Source organism: Manis javanica, chromosome 17 (assembly GCF_040802235.1).
Source record: "Manis javanica isolate MJ-LG chromosome 17, MJ_LKY, whole genome shotgun sequence".
Classification (NCBI taxonomy): Eukaryota; Metazoa; Chordata; class Mammalia; order Pholidota; family Manidae; genus Manis; species Manis javanica.
The window spans coordinates 6,042,849-6,049,200 of record NC_133172.1 but is presented as its reverse complement, the minus strand read 5'-3'; the positions used below and the strand labels follow the sequence as shown (position 1 = coordinate 6,049,200).

The 6,352-nt window shown below is 48.5% G+C and overlaps 1 protein-coding gene across 9 annotated transcripts in view; it reads right to left on the bottom strand.

Moving 5' to 3' along the window:
* LOC140847184 (uncharacterized) overlaps positions 1-6,352 on the bottom strand; it is a 53,275-nt gene that overhangs the window by 21,430 nt on the left and 25,493 nt on the right. For 2 of the 9 annotated variants that reach the window (XR_012126902.1, XR_012126901.1), the window contains exon 5: positions 4,432-4,527. The exons of 3 other annotated variants lie outside the window; for them this stretch is intronic. The gene's annotated coding sequence lies outside the window, so the exon portion shown is untranslated. 4 more of the 9 variants (XR_012126910.1, XR_012126911.1, XR_012126903.1 and 1 more) reach the window with 4 other exon arrangements.

The following is a 6,352-nucleotide window of genomic DNA, read 5'->3' as shown; positions in this document are numbered from 1 at the left end:
AGACGTCACAGTATGGACACGGGTCACCACTCAGATGCTTTCTCATAAATACAAATATGTTCCAGGTTTCTGACGATGAGGCTGGACGACCTTCCTGGGAAATCCGTGAGCCGACAGAGGGGGATGATGGACAGCGCTCTCAGGGACACCTGTCCAAATAAGGGACGTGGACACACAGAAATGACTGGCCCACACTCACACACAGGTATTAAATGGGTTTAAGCGTCATCAGATGGAACCTCACCTTACAGGTGACACGCCGCTACCAGGACTCACTGGGGAAGCCTCATGGGGATGGACGTAGGGGCTGACATTTCCAAGACCTGAAGGAAGACTTGGAAAATTACTCTTTAAAAAAAGCAGAAACCTACAACTTTCAATAACTCTTTAATAACCACAGGAGCTTCAAAACTTCCCACCTGGGTACGCATTGCTCAGAAAAACCGAAAACTTCTTACTAAATAAAAATGTGAGCAGTGCCTAAAAAAATTGGCAAAGGAATGACGGAGACTTTCTGACAACTCACAATGAACCATGGATACTATTTGTTTCATTGTCCAGGAGGAACATCACAGTGAGAAAAATCTGTGAATTAACAGGTTGATTTACTTTAGACGTTCATGAAGAAGCTTGGAACATCAATAAGACATGTCTTCCTAAATGCGCACCTGTGGCAAAGGCAATATGCTCCCTAAATATTCCACCTGTTCCCCCACATTCCCCAGACTGGGCAGTTATGTTGGGCCATATGACAGTTCTGACCAGTAAGCTGTGGGCACAAGTGACTTGGGTCACTTTTAGGCCAAAGGATGGAAGAGCTGGTACATGACCTTCTGGCTGTGTCCTTTCCTGTTGGGATGACGGAGGGGACCATGAGTTGCAGATGCTGCAGCTACAAGATGTGAAAAGCTCCTGCCCTCAGTCTGGCTCCCTGAATGGCTGTGTGGGGCACACCAACGCTGCCAACTCCTGCTGGGCATGTACAGTGAAAAAGAAACAAGCCTTTGTGTGTTAAGTCACACAGAAAGATGGAAGATGGGGCTATTCAGTCCCTGAAGCATATCTTAAATAAAATTATATCTGAAGTTCAAAAACCTCAAAATTCTCACCTACCCAGCCTCACAGGGCTCCAGATGCTGTGCTTCTGAAGCTTCCTCCCACACTGGGAGCCGGGCAGGGCACTCCGCAGGGAACGGCTCCACCATGGCATGCTGGCAACCTGGCCCATCCCCACACCGGCCACAGAAGGCAAAGCGGAACCTCAGACTGGCCCGGGTCTTGGCGGGATGCCCCGTAATTCCTCCCGAACTGAAGGAAGACGAGTGGCCCTGTGGGCAGCTGCCAAGCAGCAGCTTCTCCTCTATGTTCCCGCATGTGGGAGTGGGGTGGGGGGGCTGCCACAAGACCGTTTCCCATGCGCCACCCGTGTTTGGGTGAGCACACGATTTCCCCCTCCCTCCCTCCCCGGCAGGGCACAGCTGCAGGCTTCTGTGTCTGTCAGACTACGTGGCTGTAACTGGGGGACGGCTCCCCCAGCGGAGTGACCCCCGCCCAGGCCTCCTGCCGGCTGCTCCCTGTGCTTCAGGCTCACCCTGTGTCAGGGCGAAGGAGGTGGGGACCTGGTGCCCTGCTGGCCTGACGCCTGCTGTCTGTGTGATACACGTGTGAATCCACCTGGACTCCTGTCTCCTCGGCGGCCAAGTGCCTGAAGCCTGGGCATCGAGGCGGGCAGCTGCGCTCCTAGTCACGGCCCCCGACCTGCTGCTGGGGATGCCTGACCTCTGATCACAGCGCAGGGCCTTCACGATGACCACCGGCTGTTCAGCCTCGGACGGGTTTGTGCTGGGACACCCCTCTCCCGCCTGGAGAATAAAGTGGGGCTCCAAGCAGGCCGGCCCTCTGATGGGACGTTGAAGAGCAGATGAGCCAGGCCGATTTCCCTTCCTTTTAATGTCTTCGACACTTTAATAAGGGCAGCAAAGTTAGAAGGCGCCAGCAAGGACCCCAGTTCGGCCACATGGGGTGACATTCTGTGTCCGACGTGTGCTGACTGCTGCAACAGTAAGAGAATGCCAACGCCCTGCCTCACACGCAGCGGGATGGTGTGTGGCATTTCCTACCTTGACGTTCCAATGAACCAGAAACATGTATCACAAGGATGAATCATTTCTTCCAAATCAGTCAGTGGTGATGCTAACACTAACCTGCCTGAACATTAACAAACATGAATGGTACACAAATCCATTTACTAACTGGCAGCCATCAGGCACTGTGTGAGAGAGAGGGCTTACAGAGATCAACAGCATTCCATCTTTGGATGTAAACCAAGAGTTCTCCAAGATGGGCAACGTTTCCGACTTGCCAGCGAGATCCAGAAACATATTCCGGTTCACAGGTCTGTGGATGTGAGATGACTTATAGGCAACTTTGTGGCAGGTGAACCGTCTGTGCTTGTTACAAAGGCACAGCCCCACAGAGCCGTATCCGTCACAATCACACAGCAAGGCCATGCCCTATGGACCCCCAAGAACGGCGGCGGGGTTTCGCGTCTCTCAAGTTCACAAATATCCCAGTGAGAGTCAAAACCAACAAGACAAATTTTGATGGTTGCCAGGGAGAGATTTTCTCAGAAAGAGAAAGGGAAACAAATGCCTCATATAATTTCTGGAAGGAAAACATCATTTCTTTATAGGACTTGGAAATATGTTGCTCTACAGATGATTTTGAGCAAAGACTGGTGAGTAGAAATCTGTGTTATTTCAAAGCCATGAATTCTTTGTAAGTAACATTTTGGTATCTAATGCAAAAAACCAGATGTTACCGGTACACAAATGATTGATGACTCAACGCCCGACCCCCCACTGCCTCTCACCGCCCTTTGGAAAAGCCTTTGGCACCTCTCGGGGACGCCCACCCGCCTCTACCCTAGAGCCCCCGTCTCCCCCACAGAGCTCGGCTCCCAGCCCAAGACTCTCATGCTCAGGTGACCTGCTTTCCTTATCATTGTCAACCAGCCTCTCCAGTTGTGTCCACACGGCGCCACATCACATTCATACAGCAGAGTGATTATTTTTCTTTGCAGATTGTCTAGTACTAACATTATAACAAAAGGCCTTTATGACAAAGGGCCAATACCAACACAAAATTTGTGCAGTTAAACAAAATCAAATTTGTTTATTAGACAGCTAAGAAGTAATATTCCTACTAAATTTGAACAAGATTAATAAAACTCTTCCCTCATCTTTCACTGTTCAATACAGTACAAACGAGCAGTTATTCCTGGAAAAATGGTGAAGTTGCAGACAGTTGCCTCTCCTTCCTCCAGACCCCAGGGCGTCTGTGCACCCATTTCCCTTCCCACATGCCCCAGCCCCAGGCTCCAGATGGCCTAACGCATCAGGTTGGCATTATGTAAATTGATAATCTGTCGCATTTTCATATTGTCACTTTTATTGAACACTGTGAAACACATATTTCAAGTATCAATGTATCTCATGTTAGTGTAGATAGAACTGGAAAATATCCTTTTAATCAACATGTGTCAAAATATTTTTGACAGCTCACAGATCCGTATTTTCCCAAATTCATAAATACAGGATACACACCATTTCAAAACATTCAAATTATGTGGCTAAATGTTTGCCTTTCCATCAAAAATTTAGGGCATAGCGTCCACACACAAAGCTTAGAAGTCCGCACTCCGCACCTCAGCTCACACATTTCTCCCGTGCTGTCTCCAGTCTGTCAAATGTCTGTTCCTCTAAGACCAACTCTTCAAAAGCCAGCGTGCATGAATCAAGGCTCTTCATGCTCCCCTCGGTCCACCCGGGTCCTCTGGTGGGGCAGCCTGTGGGCCTGTCTCCAAGGGGAAGGAAACACAGGCTCTCAAGAGTGCACACTGGATGTGTGCACAGGAGCTGAGGGGTCAGTCCGTGTGGACTCACGCCTTCGCGGAGGAAGCACGACCGAGATGCACACGGATGGAGAGGGATCTGGTGAGAGGAAGGCTGTGAAAGGACAGAAGGAACGCAGCACGGGGTGCCTGCAGGGAAGGGAGGCGCCCCAGGAGGAGGAGGGTTAAGGCTGGTAGAAAACTACCTGCTGCCCGGGCGGTGGGTGCGAATAACATGAAAGCCCTACAGGGAAGGCAGGGCAGGAGCCGTGTCCAGGGGTAAGAAAGATGGGCCACGGGCAAGATTTACATAAGAAAGGGGCTTGGGAACAACGTTACCGAACACGAGATCATCGGCGATGCTGACCTGGGGAGCTAAACATGACCCTGCCTTAATGTGGCCCTTACACAGCACATGATTTTTTGTTTCCCTTCTTTCTCTACAACCAGAGAGGTGTTGTGGAAGAAAAAGAAGGAAAGGTTAAAGAGAAAGACAACACTGAGTGCAACAATAGTCAAAGATCCAGAGCATTCCTTACCCGTCAAAGACAGTCTTTCCTTTGGATGTTCATTTGGCACTCGTTTCATAGCCTTGCATCACCGATCCGGTAGTGTGGGGCAGAAAGCAATATTATCTAAAATAAGAACACGGGTGATACATGCCAGCTAAGCTCCTCAGGGCGTGCAAAATGATATATTATTAGATCTAAAGCAGAAAAAATAAGGAAATGAAAATTTTTGATCTTTCCATTTCAGTGATCAATGGTGAAACATTTGGACTCCATTTGAACAACAAAAATAAAAGGTCTCTGGATGACAAGCATCTCATTCAAATGGAATTTCATGAGGCAATAAAACGGCAGGGCCTCCACGTAAACGCCACCAAAGCCCCAGGAATGTGAGAGAAAAACCACCAGTCAGGAAAACTGGCTCTCAGTGCTCAGACGCAGCAGCAGTGATTCCCAGCAATTCCATTCTCGGCTTTTCTTGGAATAACAAACTCCGGAAAGAGACAAGGCGTGCAGTGCTCTGCTGACGTGGCGACGGGAGAAACCTCGGCCAGCAGCGACAGGACGGACTGGGCAGATTGGCCGCCGGCAGCCCTGGGACCCAAGCCATCAGCAAGCTCCAAGCTTGAGGAAGGCTCACCTGGGCATCTTCAGAAGACAAACTGACCATGAGACTCAAGGCCGCAGTCAGAGGGCAACTAGAAGAAGGGCAGCTAGTGTCCAAACATCTGCTCCAGTTCTGAACCTTCCTTGAAGCTTCCAAACCCCTGTTTTCATTTAATGCTGTTGGCCTTTGAACTGTTCAGACACAGAATTTTATGAATGGTGATGGGGAAAGGGGGTGGTGAGGCCAGGCTGAAATATGGCAGCGTGGCTGTTCTGTGCTGTCAGTCGGGGAAGAAACGTGGAAGCTGAAGGTGGTGACAGGCCAGTGGTGATCAAAGTAAAAGCCTATCTCCAGGCTGATTCGCGTAAACCAGGACTGCAAGGGAGGGGCTTTTCTTAAATATTTCCAAGTTTGGAGACTACGCACACACCCCATGTTCACTTACATCAAGGGGCCATTGTGATCAAAATACATTCTCTTCACTCAGTTGACTCATAAATCTAATGTCGTATGTTTAAAAACAATGTACAGTCAGAAATCATTGAATTTTTTTCTTTTGTTGGGTGTTATTGTTGAGTTTTCTTTCTTTTTTATCACCAACAGTTCCAATTCTGGACCACAAAACGATCTGTGAAAGTCAACCTTCTTTATTTCTAAGCCTTCATGCAAAGTTATTCATCCAGGAAAAAGAAGTGGGTGACAGTTGACTGCAAGAATCGACGCAATCACCCCAGATGTGAATATAAACAGCTATTGTATGGATGGTGTCAAGTGGTTCTCCAAGTGGTTCAGGGGCCTCAGATGGTCTCTGGGACCCGATCGGGGGCCCATGACGTCAGTCTATCTTCTCATCGTACTAGGATGTCATCTGCCTTTTTCGCTCTCACGCTTCACAACTGTAGACTTTTCCAGAGGCTACGTGCCTCCAGATGACGTCAGCGCTCTGCAGCTAATGGAATGTGCTTGTATATTCACGTACTTCAAAACTTCCCAATTGTATTTGATAAATTCTCACTTATTAATAACACAATAAACATTGGTAGATATAATGCACCTGAACAAGAGCTTTTTGGAGTCTTCAAAAACTTAAAATGTAAAGGGGTTCTGAGACCAAACTTCTATTAGAGACAGGAGGAGTCTTCAGGGAGCCCTTCCACGCGACACCTTACCGACTAGTGACTCAGTGACGCAGAACCATGCAAGCAGCTGGGTATGTTTAAAAAATCAAAAATGTAAATATCCTTTACGTCTTTTTTTTACCTGAGTGGTAGAATTCTAGTGATCTCTAGTTCTCACCGGCAGCCTGGCTTTTTCCTCCCCTGGAATTACACTTGAGAAGGAATT